The following is a 12,296-nucleotide window of genomic DNA, read 5'->3' as shown; positions in this document are numbered from 1 at the left end:
TCCCTACACGTCACTCCGTTTCCTAAAATACCCATATTGTGGGGTATTTGACAGAATTTCCATGTTTTCCTGTAACCGGAAGCCGCCATCTTGGATTTTAAAATGGCGTCCGACATCGATTTCCGGTCCCTACACGTCACTCCGATTCCAAAAATACCCATATTGTGTGGTATATGACAGAATTTTGAAGTTTTTCTGTAACCGGAAGCCGGCATCTGGGATTTCAAAATGGTGTCAGACATCGATTTCCGGTTCATACACGTCACCCTGATTCCAAAAATACCCATATTGTGAGGTATTTGACAATATTTTCAAAAACCTCTTTTTACGAAGTAAATCCCAAATAACGAGTTTTCTTTTTACGAAGTAAATCCCAATTAACGTGGTTTTTTTTACGCACTAATTCGATTTACGAACCCCCGTTTTGGTTCGTAAATGGAGGTTCCAGTGTACTTCATTACTCCATGGTAATGAGGTACTACGACATGCACTATACAAAGGACACGGGCATAGAGCAGAAGAAAACTAAAAGACCGATAATTGCTCTCTTTGCATTACAAAGCTGATATACACTGAAACCTCCGTTTACGAAGTCTTATTGTACGCAGTATTCAATTTACGTCTCTCTTTTTACGAAGTAAATCCCAAATAACGAGTTTTCTTTTTGCGATTTTGAGAAACTGGGATACACTGTGAAAAACCCCACAATATGGTTATTTTTGGATCAAGAGTGACGTGTAGGAACCGGAAATTGATGACTGACGCCAATTCAAAATCCAAGATGGCGGCTTCAAGGTTACAAGAAAAATTTGAAAATACTGTGAAATACCCAAGAATTTGGGTATCTTTGAAATCGGATTGACGTGTAGGGACCGGAAATGTCTGTCATCATTTTGATATTAAATATGGCGGCTTCCGGTTACAGAAATACTTGGAAATTCTGTAAAATACCACACAATATGGGTATTTTTTTTAATCAGAGTGACGTGTAAGAACCGGAAATCCATGTCTGAAGCCATTTTGAAATCCAAAATGGCGGCTTCTGGTTACAGAAAAACATGGAAATTCTGTCAAATACCTTACAATATGGGTATTTTTGGAATCGGAGTGACGTGTAGGAACCGGAAATTGATGTCTGACGCCAATTCAAAATCCAAGAGGGCGGCTTCCGGTTACAGAAATATAAGAAAATACTGTGAAATCAAATTGACGTGTAGGGACCGGAAATTCATATCTGCCCCATTCTGATATCCAAGATGGCGGCTTCCGGTTAGAGAAAACTTTGAAATTCTGTCAACTACCCCACAATATGGATATTTTTTGGAGCAAAATGGCGTGTAGGGACCAGAAATCGATGTTTGATGCTATTTTCAAATGCAACATCCGGTTACAGAAAAACTTGGAAATTCCGTCAAATGACTTTTAGGGTCCAGAAATTGATGCCTGACGGCATTTTCAAATCCAAGATGTCCGCTTCCGGTTAGCGAAAAGCTTGGAAATTCTGTCAAATACCCTACATCATGGTTATTTTTGGAATCGGTTTGTCAAGAAGGAACCGGAAATCGATGTCTAAAGCCAATTTGATCCAAGATGGTGGATGGATGTCACCCAGATTAAAAAAAAACACCCATATTGTGGGGTATTTGGCACTATTTCCCAGTATTTCTCTAACCTGATGCCGCCATCTTGGGTTTCAAAATGGGGTCGGACATGGATTTCTGGTTCTCACACGTCACCCCGATCCCAAAAATACGCATATTGTTGGGTATTTATTAACAGTATGTTTCTGTTTTTCTGTAACTGGAAGCCGCCATCTTGGATTTCAAAATGGCGCCAGACATTGATTTCCGGTCAACCCGATTTCAAAGATACCATTGTTGGGTATTTCACAGTATTTTAAATTTTTTCTGTAACCGAAAGCCGCCGTCTTGGATGTTATATTGGCGTCAGACATAAATTTCCGGTTCCTACACGTCACTCCGATTAAAAAAAAATGCCAATATTGTGGGGTATTTGACAATATTTTCAAAAACCTCTTTTTACGAAGTAAATCCCATATAACGAGGTTTTTTATTTATGAACTGATTCGGTTTGGTTCGTTAATAAAGGTTCCAGTATGTTAATTGTCAGGAATATCGCAAATTATTGTCCATCTCAGATTCCACCAAAAACTCAAAAATTACTTTAACACTCCGAACACGATACCTCCGGTAAAATGTGAAACGGTAAATTGGCAATGTTTAAAACTAAGATCATCAGATTTTTCATTACATTCATTAGCTCATAGCGAACGATCCAGAAAGATATCCTTAAATCGATGAGCACGTAAAACCAAATCAGCCAAACATGTTCAATGTTTGGCAACACCTTACCACCTTATCTCTTTTTAATACACTAGGTTTAAGGAAAAGTCAATTGTAACCGTGGTAAATACTGAAGCCGTTTTCGGCTATATAAACTCTGTAAACCTTATGTAACAAACTCAGTCTTGTTCAAGCACGACTCCGACTTTAATGCGATTCCCTCTGGCTTGACCGTACACTGATGAAAACCCCTTAGCTAGTGATCTACCATCCAGTAGAAACCACTACGCCTGAGTCTTGAAGCATTTCACCTCGAATAGTTAGGCTCCGTAGAGTCAAGTCGATGATCGTGAGTAAGTTTGGTGATTGGTAAGATTGATTGATTGGTGTTGCTATTCAAGCGATTGCCGTAATTTGTTCATGTACTTATTTCTTCGGACAGGCAATAGGATGTTATATGATGTTCGCGTGTTATAACTGATGCACACGACATCCTAATTGAATGTTCTGGTAATTTTTTTTTTCCTTGATTTGTTTTCCGTGCTGAGCACCAATGCTACCGACGCCAGAGAGGCAGCTCCTACACCTGGACCCTACCTATCGACCCATCAACTCATGAACCGGGGACCAACGGCTTTACTTCCCTTCCGAAGGAAGGCGTGATCAGAGATGTTATGCCTCAGAACATCCCGGCGGCACCGACTGGGATTGAACCAAGGCCTGCTGGGGTGAGAGGTAATCACGCTTACCACTACACCACCGGCGCCGCTATTTCGGCATCTTCAGCACTTTAGCCAGCTTGGAACCGGACCACTCCGGAATTTGCAAATGTTTGTGCACAATATTTTTTTCCTCTTTTGAGTTCCAGTTTACGTTATTTCTGAACGTGATCGACTACTTTGATCAAATTTGCAACAGTTGTTATGTATAGAAGAGTAAACAAACCACTGTCAAAGATTTTCGATTCCCAACACTAGAGGCGTGCTAGCGGCGTGCAAGGGGCGTTCCAATTTACTTTTAGTCAGCCGTTATGGTCCAGGCACTTTTTTCACCAATGAACGATATTGTTGCTCAGTGAAGCACCATTCACAAAATTTACGAAATGTTTTTCACTGCTTTAGACGCAGGAATCATAGGTTGAATCCCTCAAAATGTATTTTCTTTCAAAAGGAAGTATCATTTTTAGGACACAGAGTTACTGATTGTGGAATCTTACCCGATAACACGAAATTTAATCCGTTACTTTCCTACTCCTAAAAATGCTGATGAAGTTAGAAGCTTTGTCGCATTTTGCAATTATTATAGGAGATTCATCCCGAACTTTGCACAGATTTGCTTTTGTTTAAATAAATTACTCTGGAAAGATAATCCTTTTATTTGGTCTGAGGAATGCCAGAAATCATTTGAAAAACTTAAAAGCGAAGTTACTACACCTAGAATATTACAGTATCCCGACTTTTCCACACAATTTATATTAATAACTTACGCCTCAAACTTTGCTTGTGGCGCAGTTCTTTCACAACAACATGACAACGATTATTTGCATATTTATTTCGCCAGTCGCGCGTTTACAAAGGGTTAAACAAATAAACACATCATCGAAAAAGAGTTAGCAGCCATACATTGGGCTATTATGCATTTTCGACCCTACTTATATGGTCGTAAGTTTGTGGTTCGTACGGACCATAGACCTCTAATTTATCTTTTCGGAATGACCAATCCCTCTTCTAAATTGACACGAATGAGGTTAGACCTCGAAGAATTCGATTTCAAAGTGGATTTTGTACCTGGAAAGAGCAACTAGAATGACAATAAATACGACTAAGTTAAGAGAAATTGAAATTTTACAAGTGCAAACTAGGTCAATGGCAGCCAAACCTAGTTCAGCCGCAGATAATAGTAAAAATGACGTCCAGGAGCCTGATCAACTCCGAGTCTACAACGCCATTAGTAATGAACAAATATTCACAATGAGAAAAATTGCATTTCAAGTAATGCAAAATGATACAATTCCAAATTGGTGCTTTAACTTTGTTTGAAAAAAAAATATAAAAATGGTCTAAATCTAGCGTCAGGACTTCAACTGAAACTTAAAGAAATTCCAAATATATTGAGAACAATTGAAAAGGGTACCCTAAACCAAAAGATAGGGCTATAAAAACTACGATTGAATCTGTCGCTATTTAGACTAGTGACGTAATTTTTAATTTCATTAGCATACATGATTTCAAATTTAGGCAATAAGATCCTAGATAAAATATCAATTATTTTGTTTGATCCCCCACAGCGAATAACTAATATGAACCAAATTCAACAAATAATGCATGATAACCACAACTTATCAACAGGAGGACATGTTGAAATTACTCGACTTTACAGAAAATTGAAAAAAGATGTACACATGGCCCAACATGAAATATTATGTAACAAAATTCGTAAAATCTTGTGAGCAATGCAAGAGAAACGAACATTTTTCGGCAGTGCAACAAAAATATGTTACTACCTCAACACCCACAAAAGTATTCGACATAGTTTCCATAGATACAGTTGGACCATTTACAATTTCAGAGAAAGCTAATAGATACGCAATAACCATGCAATGCGATCTAATTAAATATATCATTTTCACACTAATTCCCGATAAATCAGCACTTACAATAGCTAGAGCAATAGTTGAAAATTGCATATTAGTATATGGCTCAATGACCACTATTTGAACTGATCAAGGTACTGAATATAAAGGTGTCTATGATTCGGTATGTAATCTATTACAAATAAATCATACACTTGCTACAGCATACCACCCTCAAACTTTGGGAGCATTGGAAAGGGACCATAGGTGTTTGAACGAATACCTTAGGATCTTTATCAAAGAACTCAAAGATAATTGGGACAGTGGGCTATCTTACTACTGTTTTTTGTTATAATACGACACTCGATTCCGATCATAATGTTTCGCCATTTGAGAAAGTATTTGGAAAACAAATTTAAGTTCCAGAATTTAAGTTTGGCAGCTATAGAACCAGTTTATAATCATTCATCGTACGTAAATGAACTTAAATACAAACTGCAAACAATCCACAAATATATCCTTGGAAAAGTACATAAAACAAAATCGAATAGAACATACATGACAAATAGACCAATAAAAGAAACAAATATTGAAATAGGAGATACGGTTTATATAAAAGTAGAAGTAAGAAAAAAGTTTGACAGAGTACAAGTAAGCCCATATATAGTAGTAGCATTAAGTGAAGCAAATGCACAAATCAGCCATAAAATCACGAATCACGTATGGACTGTTCATAAATCACGATTAATCATATTTAACTGAAGAACTTATGAAAAGCAATAGAGTAAAAACTACATGACGAAGCAACCGAAGCTTAAGATTCTATCCAGAATGGTTGCACCATTCATCCTTTAGGGGCAAGGTGTAGCATTACGCTTTAGCTCAAGTTATCAAAATCTGTCCCATCCATTTCTTGACCATAATAAATGTCCATCAACCACTTCCTCATTCCATAACCATTTTAAACAATAATCCAAAAGCAGACCTACTAGCAACCATTTTACCCAACCTTATTTTGTAAACTCCGTAGCGTTTGTAACATGCGCACTTCGTCAGCGCATGTGCATACCATATATTTTAATAATAAGTTCAAGTAGGAAGCTTTGATAATTTAAACAACAAGTTCACTCAAACTCAAATCGTTGAAATACAAATCAAATTGAAGACTGACACCGTAGAAGTAACACTTATTATATCCGAAGTCCGGTATGCCACACCCGATCTGTGTAAGCCATTTTCGCGGATAGAAAGCTAGTTAGTGGCAATCGTCTTACATAATGCAATGTCATTTGTGGCACTTTTTACGTTGTTTACAAATTTGAGATCTTGAGTTAAGATTGTTGATTTAAGTTATATCCATCGGGAATGACATAAATATTTCCCGCAAAACGCAAGAAAATTGCGATCCATTTGATTTTCTGAGATGTGGCCAAATTATGGGGCCTACCTTAACTCAGTCGGTTAAGGCGCAGCTATAAAGCAAAAACATTCTGGTGACGTCTGGGACGAGCAGGGGTAACAGGTGTAGGAATACACAGTGTTGGCAAAATCAGAAATCAATTGATATCTTTCCGCTCTCATGCGCTCGCAATATCACGCGTGATATTGGAACAAAATATCATGCTTGATATTGATTTTACAACCTACTTTGATATTGCGAGACTATTCACAACGTGCAAAAATCAAGCTGAGAGTTGACTCGACACAAAAATGATTCCGTTGCACATCGTTTTCTTAAAAAGAGAAAGTATAATTTGCTATCTCTTTTAACTCTTCACCGATGGCAGAAACGAAGAGACTGCTGCCAGCCGTTATGGAAGTTGGTCGGTGTAAAGCAAAAATCACGAAACTCAATCTCACCACAGTTTGTTGAGATTTGTAACTGGTGAGTTTTGTTAGCTTGATATTCCGAGCTGCGATATCACAGCTTGCAAAATCAACCGCAGTTGTTTGCTTGTTGATTTTTGTCTACGAAAATCAAGCGTGATCTTAGGTGTTGGTGAGATTTGATTTTTTTGATATTTTCCCAACACTGGGAATACATATCTCAATATCTATGGGTTACTGGCCTACCGAGTTCCAAGCAGAAGTCCAAGCAATTCTTGTATGTTCTAAAATTTGCTTGCGTAGAAATCATAGACATTCGAATATCTGCATTATGTCTGATAGCCAAGCAGTACTAAATGCTTTGAAATCAGCAACATGTAATCCTAAACTTATATGGGAATATGCAATTTCACTCCAAAAATTGGCCTTCCAAAACCGCGTGAACCTATTTTGGGTTCCTGGTCACTGCGGAATTCAAGGGAACGAGAAAACCGACACAGTAGCTAGGCTTTAGTCTCAACAATTTATAGGACCAGAACCATTCTGTGGAGTTTCTACTTGCTCTCTTAGAATGGAGTTCAAGAAATGGGAAAAAAATGAAAGTATAGACCAATTGGAACAACACTCTCATTGCTAGGCAGTCTAAACGGTTTGTTAATCATGTCTACCCGTTTTGAGACGTAAACAAACGTAAACCCGCTGGCGACAAATCGTCGTTTTACCCGTGTAAAATTGAACTGTTTTAGTAGTGTTTTGTGTTATAGAGTGCGAGTTCGTTTAGTGTACCTCTGTGAAGTGGAGGATTTCGTGTAGCTTTGTGGGTGGTAGCCTTTGTTGCGTGTGTAAAGTTCGCGTCGCATTTTTTGTGATCTTGGCTTGCAAGAAGTGCCAAAAACCATTTCGGACTCCGAACGTATTGTTTGTCACGGTTTTGTGGCGACACATTTCACGTGATTTGTGCCAAAGTTGATCTCGAAATTCTCGATCAACTTGGATTGTACGAGTAATATCGTGAGCTGTGACGTCAATCAGACTTCTGTGGCTCCAAATGCGTTTGATTCGATGAAAGAGGACATCGAGAAATTGAATTCCGCTGTTATTGCTCTTGCAGCCAAAGTGGAATCGAAGATCCCAGTCGATCCAACCTCGCCTTCTGAAAACGACGTAGTAAGCTCGATGTCTTCTGAACTCTGGATGAACCAATCTGCTTTTCAACCGGGACGCATCGTGGAAAGCTTTATGGAAGCCCCGGTTCCTCTAACTCAGTCGTGCTTATTCCTGTCAGCGTTCATCATAGTCGTCCTGGCCCTGAGTTTAGATGTGGATTGGGCGTCTTCCAACTTGCTAGAACAGGCGAGTACATAATTAATAGAGCAAATACGATGTCTGATGCCGATCCAAATTTCAGCACCTTGAATGCCGCCGAATCAACTCTCGTACCTCGGAACCTGGAACGCGCCGTAGAAAGCCTCGTGGAAGCCCCCAATCCCTCCGTCTCAGTTCAGTCATTTGCTGCCGCCGCTCACCTTAGTCGTTCCGGACCTGTTGTAGGATGTGGAGAGGGGGTCTTCCAACCCAGTCACTATGGCGAGTATCCGCATGGTATTGTTAATGTTTGACATCGTGATTTTCTTCCAAAACGCCGGCGGAATGAATTCTGATGTGGACGACTACCGGCTTGCTGTATCGGATCGTTGCTATGATGTGATTGTCCTATGCGAGACGTGGCTTGATTCGCGAACGCTTTCCAGCCAGGTGTTCGGATCCGATTATGAGGTTTTTCGTTGCAATCGGAATCCAAACAACAGCCGAAAATCTACTGGTAGTGGCGTTTTTGTGGCTGTCCGTTCCGAATTGGAGGCGATTTCAATCGAAAATGAATCGTGAAACAGTGTGAAACAGGTTTGGACAGCCATTAAACTGGGCGATCGCACATTATTTTTGTGCGCATTGTACATGCCTCCAGATCGAGTACGTGATCTTGAACTCATCGAAACTCACTGTCAATCGGTCTTCACAGTAATGGAAAGAGTGACTCCAATTGATGAGCTATTCATTTTTGGAGACTTTAACCTAGCAGGCGTTTCGTGGAGACCATCCCATAGCGGCTTCCTCTATCCAGATCCAGAACGTTCTGTATTTCATGCAGGAGCTATCGGCCTTCTCGATGGCTATAGCGTTGCAACGCTTTCTCAAATTAACCACGTAGTCAACGAGAACAACCGTAGTTTGGACCTCTGCTTCGTGAGCACTCAGGACAATGCTCCGTTCTTTCCACAGCACCTTGTCCACTAGTTAAGCTTGTTTCGCACCACCCTCCTCTGATTGTCACTGTTGAGGACAATCTCGTTCGTGATTTCGATAATCTTCCTGCTGCGGTTTCTTATGACTTTCGAAAGGCCGGCCATCGAAGCATTGTAGATGTGTTGTCAAACATGGACTGGGAGAACATTCTCGAACATTCTCATGTCTTGGCATATGCCATTGACAGACACGCCCCGAAAAGAATTCTCCGCAAAGACTCTCACCCTCCCTGGCAGACGATTGAGCTGCGTAGGTTGAAGTCGACCAAGAGAGCAGCATTGAGAAGATTTACGAAGTATCGCACGCTTTCTCTGAAACATCACTACGTGAGGCTTAATCACGTGTATCAGCGAGCCAGTCGTCGATGCTTTCTGCGATTTCAACGAGGTATTCAGCGTAACCTTAAACTACACCCGAAATCCTTCTGGAACTACGTGAACGAGCAACGCAGAGAATCTGGCCTCCCATCGTCAATGGAATTGAACAGTGAAGTCGCTTCCACTCCGCAGGATATTTGTCGCCTTTTTTCTGTCAATTTTGCCAGTGTGTTCACTGATGAGAGACTAAGTGACGACCATGTTTCCCTCGCAGCTAGGAACATCCCACTAAATGGTCAAACGCTGAGTGCAATTGATGTCAACGTTGAGATGATTTCTAACGCTGCAAAGCAGCTTAAATCGTCCTTCAACCCTGGACCCGATGGAGTTCCGTCCGTGTTTTTGAAGAAACATATTGCTTGCTTGTTAACTCCACTTCACCGTTTATTCCGTATGTCCCTCTCCAGTGGTATATTTCCATCCTCCTGGAAATTTGCACACATGTTTCCTGTCCTTAAAAAGGGAAGCAAACGAGCCGTGCATAACTATCGTGGAATTAGGTTATAAATACCGATCTATCCGCGGCATTCGATAAGTTGAATCATGACATTGCGATTGCTAAACTCGACAGGCTTGGGGTGAGCGGTAATCTCTTGAGTTGGTTCCGTTCGTATCTTACTGGTCGCCAACTTATGGTTGCTATAGGAGATTGCAAATCAGCTAGCTTCTTTGCCGCATCAGGTATACCGCAGGGAAGCCATCTGGGACCGTTGATTTCTCTACTCTACTTCAACGACGTGAATCTGGTTATCGCCGACACTCTACAGGGACGAATAGATTGTGAGGCTATCTTGAGGCATATTGACCTAAACGTGCAACCCCGACCGCTCCGTAACAACCTCATGCTGAGACTGCCACTGCGTCGCACGAACTACGGGGCATATGGTGCGATTTGCGGACTACAGCGTGTGTTCAACAGAGTCGCATCTGTATTCGACTTTCACCTCACACGCTTCGTCGGAGATTCTCATCTGTTTTCGCCGGCCGCAGTGACTGACAGAGAAAATTAGTCTATTTCCATTTATGTTTTTTACATTCTGACCATGTTGCTTTGTTTTTCTTTCTGTGATTATTTGACATGTAATTTTACTATTATTATTATTATGATTAGTATTATTAACATCATTTGGGCTACAGCCAGCCTGTTGATGTATGGCAACAATACACAATCCGAGCATTTCAATGACTAGCAAAGTTCTTGAACTATCAAAGAAAGATCTCAGTATGTTCACTGGTTTAATAACTGGACACTGTCCATGTAAACATCACTTGAAGCCAATAGGAAAACTTCAAGAGGACATGTGTCGATTATGTGGCATAGAAAAAGAAGACTCTGAACCAGAGGTGGCAACAGTACATTTTTTGAAAAACCATCGTCCAGAGCGAAACAAAACAGCCAGCACACGGGCGACCGTCTATAACTACATTCCAAGCGAACAGCGGAGATAGAGAATAAATAAAATCTCGCAGCCTGATTTTTCCAAACAGTTTATTGTAATGAAATTTCAGCTGCAGGCTTGCGTGTGACAGTAAATTACCAACTCCCTTATTTACGCATAATTTTAACATTTATGCTTATGAGTGGTCAGTCTTCATTCTTATCTTTTAATTCCATGCAATAAACATCAAATAAATGCAGTAATTAGCCAGAAATCAGCAAAATTCTACACGACATAAATTTATGTCGCGCGCGCCGCCGGTCTTGTCTGCTTCTTTGTGCGAAAATGTTCTGTCGCTGGCAGAAAACAGTTTAGAAATGTCATGACATTTTTGCCGCTTGCCAGTTTGTTTTTGTGTGTCGTCACAATGGTTATCGCAAAATGTATCAAATGTTAAGGAAAAAATGTTAAACTCCAGGACTCGTGCCACCACTGCTCTGAACACATACTAAGCTCTTGTACAGCAATCTTCGAAAAGAGGCGTATTTTTCTGGATAAGGGGCTGACAGAACCCTTTGATATTTGGAATTCAGTTCCCAGCCAAGTAGTGCAATTCATTCGAAAATGCTTTCGGACAGTCTATGTCGGTCGCTTAATAAAATGGTGATACGACATGCTGATAAAGCAATATTAAAACGCGGGATATATCACAATAGATCTAAGTACTGGTCGCAGTTATCAAAATACCAAATACGGGAAAAAAGACGCCTGGGATCGATTCCCAGTCTGGTCTAGGAATTTTTCGGGTTGAAACATTTCTCGACATCCCTGGGCAAAGAGTTTGATTGTTCTTGCCGTTAGATATTGTTGCTGGACTTAGAGACTCGAGTAATTGCTGCAATCATGTTTTGGCTGTATACCCCAATGACTATTTCTCTTGCTTGAACAGACATGGCACGGCAAAATCAACTTGTTCTATGTTTAATAACAGAAAAACATGAATAAATATTGAAATAATTCAGGCATAGTTTCCAAACAAAGCTTTCACTTCCTTAAACACCTGTATTCCATTCTTTATCTACTTAATTCACTCAAAAACTCTTCGAGTTTCGGAAAGTGGGAAGCAAGAGCACTTTCCGAAACTGCAGTTCAATCTTCCGGAAGCGCCACCATCTAGACTTTCATAAATCCTGCACCGGCGACGACAACGATGACCGAAAGCACCGCAAAGATTAATGAGTCTGGGCCAAAAGCGCATTTCCCGCGTCGCCATACCAACCGACGACGACGACGACGACGACGACGACGACGACGACGACGACGACGACGACGGTGGGACGAGGATCCGGAAGCGATTTTAAAACTGGTGCTTCGTTTACCCGCCAAACAATATTCAATAATTCATGGTGACACCCAGCAGCAGAAGCAGCGGCAACAGTGGCTTCATTCGGGGAATGATTCTACGCTCCAGAAGTCAGACGGAAAAATATGATCACGTAATTAGCGTTTTTAACAATGTGGATAATAATGGAAG

At 40.5% G+C, this 12,296-nt stretch overlaps 1 protein-coding gene across 1 annotated transcript in view; it reads right to left on the bottom strand.

Annotated features, from left to right (window-relative positions):
* The window catches only part of LOC135697743 (chondroadherin-like protein), a 491,051-nt gene that overhangs the window by 55,243 nt on the left and 423,512 nt on the right, over positions 1-12,296 (bottom strand). The gene's annotated exons all lie outside the window — the stretch shown is intronic.

The sequence above is a fragment of the Ochlerotatus camptorhynchus genome, unplaced genomic scaffold (assembly GCF_037179485.1).
Source record: "Ochlerotatus camptorhynchus isolate MF236.1 unplaced genomic scaffold, CSIRO-AGI_Acam_v1.1 ptg000077l, whole genome shotgun sequence".
Classification (NCBI taxonomy): Eukaryota; Metazoa; Arthropoda; class Insecta; order Diptera; family Culicidae; genus Ochlerotatus; species Ochlerotatus camptorhynchus.
Note: the sequence above shows the minus strand (reverse complement) of the source record. Positions and strands in the feature narration are given on the sequence as shown.